The sequence below is a fragment of the Micrasema longulum genome, unplaced genomic scaffold, assembly GCF_059751315.1.
Source record: "Micrasema longulum isolate JH-2025_06_02 unplaced genomic scaffold, ASM5975131v1 h1tg000222l, whole genome shotgun sequence".
Lineage (NCBI taxonomy): Eukaryota > Metazoa > Arthropoda > Insecta > Trichoptera > Brachycentridae > Micrasema > Micrasema longulum.
Genome location: NW_028277427.1, coordinates 1,324,478 through 1,340,080, shown reverse-complemented (window position 1 = coordinate 1,340,080; position 15,603 = coordinate 1,324,478). Strand labels below are relative to the sequence as shown.

General features: G+C 32.4%; 2 protein-coding genes across 5 annotated transcripts in view; one reads left to right on the top strand and one right to left on the bottom strand.

Moving 5' to 3' along the window:
- LOC148283574 (uncharacterized) overlaps nt 1–11,392 on the bottom strand; it is a 184,788-nt gene extending 173,396 nt beyond the window's left edge. The window contains exon 1 of the mRNA XM_088243638.1: nt 11,165–11,392. The gene's annotated coding sequence lies outside the window, so the exon portion shown is untranslated. The remainder of the gene's footprint in view (nt 1–11,164) is intronic.
- The window catches only part of LOC148283572 (DNA oxidative demethylase ALKBH2-like), a 232,741-nt gene that overhangs the window by 177,958 nt on the left and 39,180 nt on the right, over nt 1–15,603 (top strand). The window lies entirely within an intron of this gene.

Sequence of the window (15,603 nt, the reverse complement as noted above, 5' to 3'; positions counted from 1 at the left end):
TAATTAAAACGTAATTCCTTTATATAACAGGCCTTATATTATTATGTAACCTTTTTGTGGCGCAGATTCGTCAAAACACCTTCATTTCTGCAGCGAAATTTTCACTGTACAACAGAAATGCTGATCAGAATGAAGACCGAAAGAATATAAAATTAGTAATTTTGATAAAAATATCAATAAAAAGTTCTTGGTTGAGTTTAACGTTGTTCAATTCGGCCAGCAAGCGCTTTCACCTAAGTACACCTTCGGGACTGGTAAATTGTTTTTAGGGACAATTTAGGAACATACAACATAAATATGATTATAGCTCGTTTGCAAAATCGTTATTTTTTGTTAATTAAAGTTTGTTATTGGACCAAAATTGGAATTAAGCTAATTTCCCACTGTTGAAAACAATTTACCAGTCCTGGAGACGTCTACTTAATCAAAAGTGCTCGTTGGTGAAATTAAACAAAGTAAAACTTCAACACGGTATTTTTATCAAAATTATTAACTGTGGATTTTTATAATATATATATATTTAAAACAATGCTTTTTTGTATATATATATGCTAGCGAACCCGACAGACGTTGTCCTACCCGAACGTTGGCTTGCCTGCTATTAGCTTGGAAAAGACATTTCATTGATAAGTAGGTACTTGTTAACGATTGAATCCCAAAACAAAAAATATTAGTATTCAAATATTGAATTTATGTTGGTACCTAGGTAATTGTTGTTAAAAAAATGGAAGGGTGTTGTTTTTTGCGATTAAAAATATTGTTTTTGAATGTTTATAAACAACATTCGCTTTTTATGGATCGCAATCAGATTATTTCCTTACATTCCTTATAATTTATTCCAATTTATTTATTTTTACTGGATTTTTGTAAAACTAAAATAATGTTAACTGACATTCAATACATTTTTGAAAATCGCATTCATGAAAAAGTGCATCCCTAAGAGCCGAGTTTGAAATTTGCTAAAAGAATTCTATATTTGAAAACGAATTATTTTATGTTTTGAAATTCAATCATAAACAAGAACCTATGTACCTATTTATCAATGAAAAGTCTTTTTCCAAGTTAATAGCAGGCAAGCCAATGTTGGGCAGGACAACGTCTGTCGGGTCCGCTGGTATAATATAAATTTACATTCAAAGCTGTTAAATACGTTTTTAAGAAAACCGTTTCGTTTTTGCAAAAGCTGTGATTTCCGAGGTCAAACTTCTCGAAATTGCTTCTTTTTCATTAGACAAGATGATCGATGGAAATGATTGTGTTGATTCTGGACTCGGAAGTGACCTAGTCTAGTCTAGAGGCGGTATTTTTCTTATTGCTAAATGAAGCGTAATTCTCCAGTACGGCAGCCGGTTTATTTTCACAGGGGGGGAGAAATGACCTCGCATTACGTTAGCAATGTCAGCGAGATGATACCACACGATCTTTCGATTCTCGATACTTTTACCGGCGAAAACAACAGACGTGTAGCGAGAATTTGCGTCGTAAGCGTGATACAATACGACCACTTGCGCTAGAATGGATTTAACACCTTCGACATTTATTTATCAACACAGTCTTCTTCTTCTTCCTGTGCATTATCAGGTCCTCTCGACGTGGGTGATTATTTTGGAGTAGACAATGCAGACATCCCTGTCCTGTGCCAACCGGAACAGCGCATCTCAATGGTGAAAAATATGTTTCAAAATTCCTATCATCATTATTATGACAACTGCGTTTTAACCTCAGAGTAATAAGCCGTTACCGCTCTAGAGCCGCCCGTACGGACAAAATTACGAAGTTACTCAGGTCGAGAATCGCAAGCGGAGCGATGAAACCATCGTCATACATTTTTTGTTAAACCCAAAACCAAACCAAAAATTTGAACTAGAGATGGACGTTTTTCATTTTTTTCATTTTCATAACAACTGTTATAATTGTTTTTTGAAACCGTTTCAAATATTCTGATCAATTTTTAATTTTCATATGGGGGCGGTTGCCACGATTTTGCCCACGCACCTTACAACTTTTATTTTTAAAAAAACGCTTTAATTTGATACTCTGACTAATTTTTCCTTGCAATTAAAAATTGTTACAGCTATTTCTAAAAACAAAGGTTTTTTTTTAAGACGTTTCAGCTGTTTCGGAAGAATAACTGTTCGTTCACCACTTCTAGTCTCTACAGCTGTGATGCATTATTACTCTGAGGTTTTAACCATATACGTATTATATTTACTAAGCCATCCTTTTTATAAATTAATAAAAGTTATCATAATTGGAATTTGATAGGGAAATTCCAGCGTATTACCAGATAGTATCATACTCGTTTTATATAATACAATATACATACTAAATCGGATAGCCTTGGCTAATATATTCAGAATTGCAGTTATGTCTTCCTAGAAGTCTACTTAGCGAATCGCCGAAATGCTTGGGTGAATACAAACAATTCATTGTGATGTAACAATGCACTGATTATCTTATAAAAAAACTGTCATTTGACCGTTTAAAATGTCCTTAGATACACATCGCAAGTAGTTCAAATTATTTCAGTTTCATTACATTTTTTATGCTTCCGCTGTGTTCGGTCATAGAAACAATTAATATCAAATTAAAATGTTAAATAATAAAATGAGGACGTACAGTGGTTTAAAAAAAGTGATTGTTAATAGACTATCAAACTATGCCAAAACTAGCCCCTAAAGCGTAAGACCGATCATCTTACCTTCATGTAACAAAATTATTAAGATACGCTGCAGTCGGTGTACCAATATAGTGCTACTACTATTACTACTACCATCACGAGAGAATGGACCGCCACACACGTCTATCCTGGCATATATTCCTAGCTTCTTCCACATGCATACATCTTTTCATACATGCCCTTCGGTTCTGTCTGTTTTTGACATAACCCGACTTAAAATGTTGGTTTATCTGATCATGCCACGTCTTCCTTGGTCGTCCTCGTCCCACGTTTCCGTTCATTTTCGTCATATATACTTGTTTTACCATTATTTTGTCGTCCATTCGTTCTACATGAACAAACCATCTCAGAGACCCTCTCTTAACCTTATCAATTATACTTGACTCAGATTTACACTCTTGCCTGATTTCATCATTCGTAACCCTGTCATACATTGATTTCCCACACATTCGTCGAAGAGATCGCATTTCAACTGCGTTCACTCGGCTTTTATCCTTCCTCTGCCAGTTCCATGTTTCACTTCCATACATAAGTGTTGGGACTAAAACTCCGTTGTGCACTGCCAGTTTAACTTCGATAAACATATTTTTATTAGCAATTACTGTGCTTAGTGCGCCGTTCACTTTGTTGCCCGCATTTACTCTCCTTTCAACCTCTTTTTCTACTCTTTTATCTTTTGAAAACATGCTTCCAAGATACACAAATTCTTCTACTTGTTCAAGACATTCGTTGTTTATATTTATTATGCAGTCAGTAACCTCACTTCCCCTTTGAAATACCATCACTTTTGACAGTGCCCTATGGGAGTTATAATAAAATAGTACACACATAATCATATTCGTATGCGTGTTGTTATTATTGTACTGTCGATTTTATAACTCACATTGAAGTCCGAGAACGGACGCAGCAGCCTCCTATTACGAGCGTCTTGAGGATGCGGCGGCGGATCTAGTTTCGAAACGTGCTGCGCATGCCTCAGGAGAACCTTAACCCAAGTTGTCTCTTCTTTAAACCTGTGGGTTTGCGCCATCCTGGAAGGCCGTCGATGATGATCTTTCGACTTCGATTTTATTTGTCGGAACTAAGGGGCGCAAGATTGACGTAGGAGGAGGCGAGAATGCTGGCTGGCGATAGGGTCTCCTAGAGGCTACTGGTGATGTCTACATGGTTCACATAGGAGCGATTGTGGAAAAGAAGAAGACGTTGTTATTATAATAGTTTTAATACATGTGTAACTTTTATTTTAACCGTGAACATTTAAGTAAGAAAAAAAGCTGTATAAAAGTTTGATATTTTATGTTTGATAGTTTTATAAACACTACCATGGCCTCGATTACAATGGGAAGTTAACAGAGTTATATTCGACTGTCTATAAAAAAATCTAAATGTGTGTATGAAAATGAGTATATTTGCAATTAAACAGGTTAAAAAGAAAAAAATGTATGCATATTCTGCTTTTCATACAGAAAATTTAATTTTACTTTGTAGATAAATGTTAACTTCCCATGGTAATCGGGGCCCATGACAATATTTTATAGCCGTGTTTATTTCATTTTAACTGGGGTATTCCTGGCACCCACTTTAGGAACTTGCGGATATTTTTCACGACTCGGAAAGGTTATTAAAAAAATATTTCCCGTGGAAGGTGGCTTGAAAATATGCTTTCATTTTTTTGTGAAAGCGTTATAAGTATTTAATGCAACATAAATAAATAATTTGTTTATATTAACATTACACTGTGTCCAGTGCAATCAGAATCTTTATTATCGTATCAGATCGAAAACTGCACGTCATCAAAGAAAATGTATTAATGTCTCGAGCATCAAAAGGCTCTCATCTGAATGTACAACGGTGAACGGTAAAATAATCATAATGATGAAATAACTTATCGCCATTTCTATCAGAGTTACCGCTATTTAGTTGGCAGATGTCGTCTTGTGTCTTCTTACTTGGTGCATGATAACTGGTTCATATAGGAAGAATAACATGTTATCGGATCGACGTTACCTTCACAATCTCTCGGTACTTGGTACTTGGTACCAACTACCGACACCTACATATTGAATTGTTAAATACAAATTATATTGGTATCCCACGTTGCATTTTTATTTGATATTCAAATTGATGTTGGTATTTTTAATTAACATATTTCAACCGAGATAAAGAGCATTTTAGAGAAGGTAATAGGGCATGATCAGATAAACCAAAACCTTAAGTCTGGTCATGTCAAAAGCAGACAGAACCGAAGGGCATGTATGACAAGATGTATGAATGTGGAAGAGGCTAGGAGTGTATGCCAGGATAGACGTGTGTGGCGGTCCATTCTCTCTGCCTACCCCTACGCGGAAATGGCGTGATGGTAGTAGTAGTAGTAGTAGTAATATAGAAGTCCAGGCATCCACAGAACTTATGACCTGTCATTAAGTGGCCACTTTACACACTGTGTAACAATTACCATTCTGTCCATATTTGAACATCTACATCCCTTAAATTCTTTTATTTGTTAGTGTTTGTGAAGAGCTGAAACCTTTATTTATGCCGGTGAGATTCATCTAATTGAATTATTTCACGAACATACTAGGCTACGCCAGAAAATCTTATTTTTTAATTTCTATACTTCTTCATGGATCAGGTGGATTTATCAACAATATTTTGAGTTTGTCCAAATTTTTGTAAACAAGGACTGGATTCAACTCCCTGGGGAGCTGTTTATATTAACATATTTCAACTGAGATAAGTTTAAAAAAAATTAAACTAAGCCTTTTTTTTATGTATCGTATTATCAGCGTTATGTTTTATTAAAGTTTTGTATTTCTGAAATTACTCCGCAGGCGACGTCAGAGGTCTCTTCCGTTTATTCTCGTGTCAGTTCTGTCGATTGGTGTTCTCAGGGATGTTGCAATAAATTTAAATTGTAATAAATCAAAACATTATTCTATTTAGTCATTTCGAAATTCGAAGATGCCAAAAGTAGAATTGCGTTGCATTATTGCACGGATGCAAGATGAATTTCATCCTCTTATTTAGATTTTTTTCAAATGGCGCGCAATTGATGGATCCTCTAAATATTTGTTGATATGTTGCCGTGACCACAAAAAACGTAAACAAAATTTAACAGCACAAAAAACCCGCCAAGAATTTCAATTACCTTCGATAAAGTGGCTTTGATTCTTGGAAATAATTATCCAATAAACACAACCTGATTCGCGAACTTCAAGCCACGGTGTGTTCAAAGAATTATCGTAGAAGCTATGACTCATTCCAATGCGTTAATTATCTAATCAAACAAATGATGTAACAATTATTCGGATATAACCTTAATGAACCTGAATTCATCGTGCGAGATAAAATGCGGGCTTTTCAAATATCTGTTTCCCTTTTTAACACTTTGACAAAAAATGATGAACTTCAGCCTCATTTTTTATTTTTTTATTTGTCAAACTAAGCCAAATTAAAAAAAAAAACATTTATAAATCATTTTATCAGCACTATAATTTTTTAAAGTTTTGTTATTTTGAAATTACTCGGCCTGTGACGTCGCAAGTTCTAGTAGGAGAGTTCTGCTGATTGGTGAGTTGGCTTCCCAGAAACTGGAAGTCTATCACTATTCATTGTTTCATTCAATTCATGTCATTTTTATCAATTTTTCCGTGCATTTTCGGGTAACTTCGGCGCACAAAAAATTAATTCTCTAATTTTTACCACGTATAAGAAAACTTTTTTTAATCAAGTTTCCCGTAGCGCTAAACTTCTTTGTTATGCTAAAATGTACATAGCTAGTATATTTCTTATTTTCGTTTTCCAACCAAATATTTACAAACACATACTGTAAAGACTAGCTCGTTTGTAACACAGAGTCTCACTGTTTACAAATGTACCAATGGGAGACTATGGCTCTTCTGAGGAAAATTTATTACAAGGATATGTGTGATCTATTTGATTTAGTTTTTTTTATTATTACATATTCATTTTCCTTTATTAAATTTCTCTTCTTTTCTCTCAATAGTATCTCGATTAAAATTATGGTTTCCGAATATAAGATGATTTGCAATTTGCGACGTTTAGACAATCCTAGAAAGAGAATAAGCGTAAAATAAAATGATAATTTTAAACCTCATTCTTTTTTTAGCCAAACCCGCTTACTCCAAATGCGGATTATAGTTTACATACTAAAATAAATTATCTAAATAATAATTACATATTATACAAATCAGGAAATTGAGAGTAGGTAACCACTTGGCTAGTTGACAACTTATTTTTGTAATTAATTACTATAAATTTATATGAAATAGTGATTGAACTAAACAATTCACATATCCATAAATGTGACAACTCACTTACAAGTCTTTTTGTTAGTAGTTTTATTTACTCGCACATAAATATTTTATGCAACGAACTTGTATAATATGCTGAAACGCGCGTTTCAAGGAGCAACATACTTACTTGATAAACGAAGTTTTACGAACATCTAAAATACATTTAAGTTTGTAAGTGAAAATTCTTGATGGAAGTTCATTGTAATTTATTAAATAAAAAAAATTGTGGATTAAAGTATCACTCGTCTTTTATTTATATAATATATCTAAAATATACTTAGCTAGTGTTTCATTGTGTTTTTTTTAACGCTCATTTTAATGATCTCGTATGGTTTAACGGTAAAAATGCCTCATTTTGGGCGTTTTGAAGGGACTTTTAATTTATTTAAAAAGGTTTGGGTTCGGCCGAAACTAGAACAGAAACCAAAATTCGGTTTCGATTATAAATCTTGTTTCCTCGGTCACTACGCTTAACTCTTTATAAAAGACACATATTTTGTGTCGATTTATTTCTTGCGAACCTAATAAAATGTTATTTTTTTAAGAAATGAAAACTTTTGCGTAAGGAAGCAAGCCTTCATGGAAGCATCTCTCACTCCTTTAGTCGTCCTACGGATGATTGCAAACCAACCATAAAATAAAAAGAGATCTGAGTGGACAAAGTTCTGGCAGAATTCTTCAACTGGGTTGTTTCATGGGAGTATTAAATCGAAAGGCAATCAAAATCGAACACCTCTTTAATATCAAGATTGAGAATAGGACATTGTCTTGTTGCCTCTCACTTATCGAGAATATGTGTCTTTGTGAAAATGACGATGGCACATAATATCTAATGTTCTTTGACTGTCCCCTATACGACAGAAGCGAATTCCTTAAGGCTGTAGTCTGATAAAACGAACGCAAAATTAGGAAATCATACGATTTTGCCATTTTAAAATGAAAGTTTTTTTTAATCGCGCAACAATATAAAAATAAAAAACATAGATTAGATAAAAACAATATTTTTAAAGGTATTTATGTTAAAAAACATACTTAAAAGTTGTATGTAACTAAAATATAATTACTTTTAGACCGGTAGATTACGCCATTTCAAATTTAGACTAAACTTAGGTATCTGGGATCTCAATAAAAACTAAGTATTGAACTAAAATTTTTCGTTATAGTTTAAAGATAATAAATTTAACAGGAAAGTGGCCACAACTAAATTTTATTTTTTTGATTTTGAAAAGAAATACAAGCATTTAAAATCACATACACTTTTGTGACATTTTCCTTTATTTCTACGTAAAATCATGCCTTCGGTAATACTTAAAAAAAAAAAAAATGGAAATACTTTAGTTGAAACCCTTTTTTATAGAATTGTATACTCCTTTTTTGAAAAAAGAATATAATTCTGGTTGTAATATTCAATTTAAAACAATATATTATTGACTTTAGACCAGCCCTTACCGAAAACGATTAGGGCGATAAGTATATGTTTTAACAGAAATACCTTTAAGAAATATTGTTTTTATCTAATTTATATTATTTATTTTTTTACTGTTGCGCGATTTAAAAAAAACTTCCTTCAATGGCAAAATCGTATGGTTTCCTAATTTTGCGTTCGTTTTACCAGACTACAGCCTTAATATTTGTGAAGAATACAATACGCTCCCTCTCAACGTAAAAATTTTACTCGCCCAGAATGATTTGGATACTTATTTACTTCTGACTAAAAATAGTTGAATTTGTTTGATGTTATTTGAATTTTATTTGCCAAATCTAATCCACTTATATCTTGAACCTAAATCCTTCAACAGTCTGCCAAATAATGTTCGTGACTTATCAAAATATTCCAAATTCAAGCAGAAAATAAAAATTATCTAATGGACAGAAATGGAACCAACCTGGAAACTATAATTCCGATAATCTATTTATTAGAAAAATTGTAATAAATTCCAGCGAAACGGGTTGTGGCTCCATGGGTTGTGTTGCGGACTCCGGAGCAGGAGGTCCCAGGTTCGAATCCCGCCCTACCACAACTTGTTTCCCATTTTCTAACACCGCTATTAACGACTTAAATTTAAATACATTGGGTCAATCACTAGAACGAAAATATTTATTTCTGTAACAAGATTTTCAAATTAAATAATATATCTTTAATGCGCGGGCATAAAAGTATAATGGCAAAAGTTTTGAGGAGAGCAAAAAAACGTTCTTATGACTGCAATTATTTCGCTACGGAACTCATATTTTGCGAAATGAGTTATTATGTACAGATCATTTCATATGTGTAACCACATTCAAGTAATTTGTACAAAAAACTTAAATATTTCCTGTTATACTACTTGAACCGTTAAATATGGGACAGAGATGAGTCTACTTCTACTACTAGAACTGACTCATACTATTTGTATCCCTCAATGAATGATAGAAATTAGTCTACTTATATTACTGAGACTATTTTGTGCTCTTTGTGCCACTGAAAATATGACACAAATGCGCATATTTATTTTATTAAAATCAAAATTACATAGGCACAAAGTTGTTTATTTATGTTTTGAGTAGTCGTATAAATGTTATGTTTAATACCTCAGAGTAATTCGCTAGAGAAGCCCTCTAGCTGTATTGCATAGAACAAAAACGTTCCAAATTTTTTAATTGTATTTTAGTTAACAACAAACGTGTAACGTTCGGGTTTGCGCTTGCAATTCTTGGCCTGAGTACCTACGATCCATTATATTGCTGTAAACTGTAGCTAACTTCGTGGTTGATAATCATGGAATGGGTTTTGTCCGTATGGGGCGATTTTAGGTTAAATACCATTGATGAAGGCATACCCAGAGAACGTTTTCTCATATAAATCGCAAAATGAAAAAAAAACATTTATACTCCTATGTCCACCCATCGAAAATACCTTTATAAATACAGTATATTAGGCATGTAATTGAAAGTAATAAATAAAAACTAATAGTTAATTATTTATATTTATTTATCAATTCAAAATTACACTCGTTTTAATACAAGTGAACTTATTAAGGCTTTTTAGGTTGTGCCTGTGTCAAGCCATAATAATTAACAATAAAAAATACATAGTAAAATTAATTAGATTCAAATATAACGACATGTGAAGCAATATAATAACAATCCAGAAAAACAAGGTTTAAGTTATGAATAGTAAAATTCCAAAGAATTATATATTTTACTGTAAAGATTTTTAATTATTGCTGAATTTGTGTTTAATCTTTCTGCTAATTTGTAATATATATTCAAAAATATACTTCTTTCATTATTGAAATATTTTAGTTTTTATGCTTTCCTGGTTTATTAAATTATTAAACGCCTACGATTATCTTATTATGTATTTAATATCCGAGAAGACAGGTACATGAAGGTTTATTGAGATCCGTGAAAGGAAAGAAGCCAGCCGAAATACAAAAAAAAAATGTACAAATTTCACGCCATTAAACGGATTAAAAAATCAAACGCATTATCGTTATGATTTTTACAAAAAAGCGTTAAAATTTGCGTTTTCAATTATTTAATTTATTGCGACAAAAAATTAGTTACATATTTATTTACGTAAAACACGTAGGTATAAATTAATATTAATTATACATATAACTTCAAGGGACAGCAAGTTCAATGTGATTTCTTTACAGTGACGTCACACCGGTTATACGTCCAATGAAACTTTCTTATACTCTATGGAATGTGGACGAGTTTGAAAAAAATCTATCGAACACATAATTATAAATAAACCAATTAATATCTAATTCGTTCAACTTAGGAATTTCGATAAATTCATGTATTTAAAAAAATAACTAATATCTTTCGATTAGTGATTTTTAAAATTCACATTATTTATTTTAAATTTGAAGTAGTAACTTGTTTTTCGTAATTGATAAATCTATCTGTATTTTACACGTTGAAATAATATGTATTTAACTTATTTTTTTATGAAATAAATATAAATTGATTGAATAATACCGCAAAACACGCACGCGTTAAGATTAATCTTTACGCACGCGTTAAGATTAATATTTGTATACAAACAATTTTATAATACCTGTATTTTAGTAATACATCAAACAACCGTTGCATTGTGCAAATTATTTAACTCGAATCTCCTTGAATCTAAATTATTTTAATCAAGGAAATGTTTGGAATGCATTTTTTTTTCACTTACCGGTATTGTCCCGTGGGTCGTATCAGGAAATCAGAAAAAGACAGGGGTCCACCCGCTATCGGTTTCTCCGCGGTTGGCACTGATTGACAGATTCGATACTTTGAATACACAAGTTCAGAGCAATTTGGATCCCGGTCACGAATCTCAATTGTTTAGAACGTCACTCGCGAGCCCGGAGTAACAGGAGAGCAGAAGACACGCGCGGTCACCAACGTCTCTTTGCCGAGTGTCGCTTGTCGCCGAGCGGGGTTGCGAAGCGGCCCATTCCATCCCACGCTGGTGCTCTCCCACTCTCTCGCCTCGGCTGATTCACCTGCGAGAAAGAGTTGGATATAGCAGGCTTCTAGCGATTATCCCTACATCCCTCACTATGCTCTCCGCGTATTTTTTTGGAAATCACGTACAAGAAAAATGCGTTTTTCAAAGTAATCGAAATAATATTAGTCACTATTCTCCATTAGCCGAACTTTTGTTGATTTTTCTTTTAAAATTTTTCTTCTTCCGAAAAAGATCCTCTCAATTCAGTTTGGTCCGTTTTCAGGCGGCGCGAAAAATCGTTAAACCAATATTATTGTTACATAGCTTCTAATATTTTGTTTTTGTATAGTTAACTAATAACTATATTATTGTTCTCTTTCGGGGACCGACATAACGGACAACGAACTGCAATATTTAGACATGAATAATAAACAGCTTTACTACGGTCGTATGCACTGGTTGCATCTAAAGTGAAACCTTTACATAACTTTTGATTTATTTATCAAATTTAATGCTCTGCAGTATTTTATTGGATTCAAGCACTTGCAACATTATCAAAATATACAGAAATCAATTTATACATTTCGTAAAATGTAAAAGATTTAGGAAAAACAAAGTGTTTCTGTGTTATGAGTTTGTATAATAATTAGTGAATACCTGTAAATGCTACTGTAGCTTAAATAATAAAATAAGTTAGGTTAGAATGAAAAAGTGGCATAATCAAAAACAATGTAAAATCTGGTGGACTTTTCGGTAAGTGATTTTTTAACTACTATTAAAGTAACTAATGTTTCGCAAAAATATAACATTTAAAATATTTGTTTGCGCTAAACTCGGGAAGGATTGAAATCTTCATTAAAAGTTTCATTTAAAGCTAGATATGTCGACAATATTTTTCATAAATATTACGATTGGGGTGAAATTTGTGATTTTGATTTATGTACCTGTGATTAGCAGATTTAAATAAAACGGGCTATGTATAGCGTGTGAGCTCGCCAATATATGACAGTATAATTTTTATTGTCTTTGAATTTCCTAGAGTTTTAACCATCGAAAAAAAAGAAGATTGCAAATAAAATCAACAGACAATGGAAATTTGATGTGTATTATTTTAATAGATTGTTTATAACAGAAAAATACATAGAGAAATATGCATTTTTATTTTTTGTAATAAAAACAGTCTAGTAAATTCGAATAAATAAAAATACGCTTTATATTAACAATATTAATTAAATGCAAAAATAACATTGAATACTTGAAAAATAAATATTACTGAGTGTTACAAACATAATTTAAAAAACGGATATCGATTAAAAGTAAAAACTATCTTTAGTTTAATTCTTATAGCGATAAATACATAAACATTATAAAACATGAGTTATACGAATACAAAAATAATATTGTAACTAGGCGGCTACCTACACGGTTAAATTTCAAAACACCACGCAATTTCTTATCTCGGCTACGCTATATAAAATGAAAAAAAATATTTAAATAAATAATTTCATCACGTCATGAAGTCGCCCCTGGGTAGCGCCTGCTAACGCCAATCAACAAAAACATCCTCGATTTAATTACAATATTTCGGCTACGCCATAAATCTCTTTTTTTAAATAATTTCTCACGTCACAAAGTCGCCCCTGGGTAGCGCCTGCTAATGTCAATCAACAAAAACATCCTCGTTTTTATAAAAGTATTTCGGCTACGCCATGAATTTCTTATAAAAAATGTCAAAACGTCACAAAACCACTCTCTGAGTGTCGCTACTGACATCATTTACAAAAACATAATTATTTGTGCTTTTTTCAGGTACGAAACATTTTTTTTAAATACACCTACCTAACCGATAAAATACTATTAGTAATTAAACCAAGGTGTGCTTTAAAGTTCCGTATGGCCAAATAATATTATTTATTATTAGAATATTATTGACATGTAGTTCAAGCATTGCTGCATTCACGTTGCTTTACTTCTGAGAGCTCAACTGCTATGTTTTTCCATGGTTATGTTAATGTCATCTGTCATGTATTGGCGAGCTCACAGGCTATACTTACGCCAATAAAACACACGAATATTTTTCTTTCAATGCGTCCGAAGTGGGGTTTAAAACGTGATATCTCGTGAAATATACACAAAAAAGAACAGCATTGTTCTATGTAAAATTCATCATCCTGCCTAAGTTTAAATAATAATCATTTTAATTCTTCCATTGATTGTTTTTTTTTTTCTATAAAAAGTTTTTAAAGTGTTTACTTCTATTTAGACAATAACGCATCAAATGAACATTTCAAGAAATATGCATATTTTAATTAATATAGGGGGAAAGTCCGTTATTTATTTACAATATATTTTGGGTATTTCTAAATCCGTGTAAACGAAATCTGGATTGATATCAATATTCGATATTCTTTCAACAAAGATTGAGAATATGAATTTCTAGGCATTTGCAGGCTTGTGATCGGTTGAGTTAAATAATCACTTTACAGGGTGTTTAACAGAGTGTAAACCATTCTGCCTATGTGTAGCTGACTTCCAATTTCCAATCTAGGTCAGGGCTTGGTTGGAGCTTTTCCCTACCATACAAGAGGTCTCAAGTTCGATTCCTGATAATGTTGACATGGAATATAAATGAAAAAAAGTTTAATAAAATATATAAAACAACTTAAAAAAAAAGGATCTTTACACTGAAACACTTCATATCCCTTGCACTCGTGTTAGGTGTACATCGTTAGATGCGAGTAAAGAAATACTGATGATGATTATCTATACATTACTTACATTGGAACAATAAGCTGAAACGGCTTAAAATTAGTTAGTGGAGGGACTATCACAGCCTTTCACTTGTGTTCATTGTACTTCATAGTCCTAACGCTCACGTTATACCTCCGTGAAAAATTTCAGCGCTTTCACAGTTCACAGTTCATAATTTACATTTTCTTTCTTATTCTCAAAGCATCCTCTTAATTCCCATCCACAATTCCGTCTTCTTCTCTAACTCGCATAGTGTCCATACGACTCGACTGTGGAATCGTCTCTCATCCAGTATTAAATATGTTTCTGCAGTATCTCTATTTAAATCACGTCTCAAGAAACATCACCGTTATCTTCCTTAATCTATCATCCTTTCCTCTTTTATTGTTTGTCTTTATTTCCTTTTCCCACTGAGTACTAGTTTTTTTTTTTTTTTTTAAAAGAAATATTTTCGTTCTTATGATTTACCCAAATATTTAACTTTGACGGCCATTTTCAACGAGTTGTAAATTACAACACTATTAGAAAATGGGAATCAAGTTAAGGTAGAGTAGGATTCGAACCACGGACCTTTAATCCATGAGTCCAAGACACTAGCCACAGGACCACAACCCGATTAGTATTTGTATACAGAAATCACTACGTCAATTGAACGTAGTTATGCAGAAAGTAGCCTGCCCACAATTAAAAAAAAAAAAAAAAAAAAAAGAGATATTGGTGTTATCGGATGCAGTTAGGTCAATTCTTTGTTCTGCTAAAAACAGACATACCGCTTTCATACAAAAAATTGTAAAAATCACATTCTGAAAATAGTGTCGATCCCAAAAACGGCATTTCTCAATTTGCAGAAAACACCCACAGTACTAGGAAAATCTTTCGGAACTTTGAAAACTATTAGAACTGGTCAAATATACAATCAGATTCTTGTGTGTAATATAAAAAAAAACTAATGTATTCATTGTTTATCATTTGTCAAAGACAAAAACATTCCAACTGTTGTGTAGATTTGATTATTCGCTCTTTTCTTTAAAGTACTATTATCTCAGTTCCGCCTTTCTATGGCTGGCTGCTTTCTGCATAACTACGTTAAATTTTTGTATCCATTTTTTTTTTCGCGTTAATTTTGAAAATGAAATTACATCGATAACACCTTTTATTTTATTGGTTGGTTGAAATGGATTGCGATTTTGGCATTAGTTGTATGTAGATTCTTCGGTATTTAATATATACACACATATCGTGGGCATACAAGAGAAATTGACCAAGTGACAAGATCAATACTGTTCAGGGGAGCCATTTTGGTGTTTTTCCGAGTTCAATTGCTTCTCAAAGATAATAATCATTATTGTTTCGTTCTTTGAGGGAGGTAGTATTTTATTTTATAACTATTAATTATGTTTTTGGGATTTTTTATTTCAATAATCCATTTT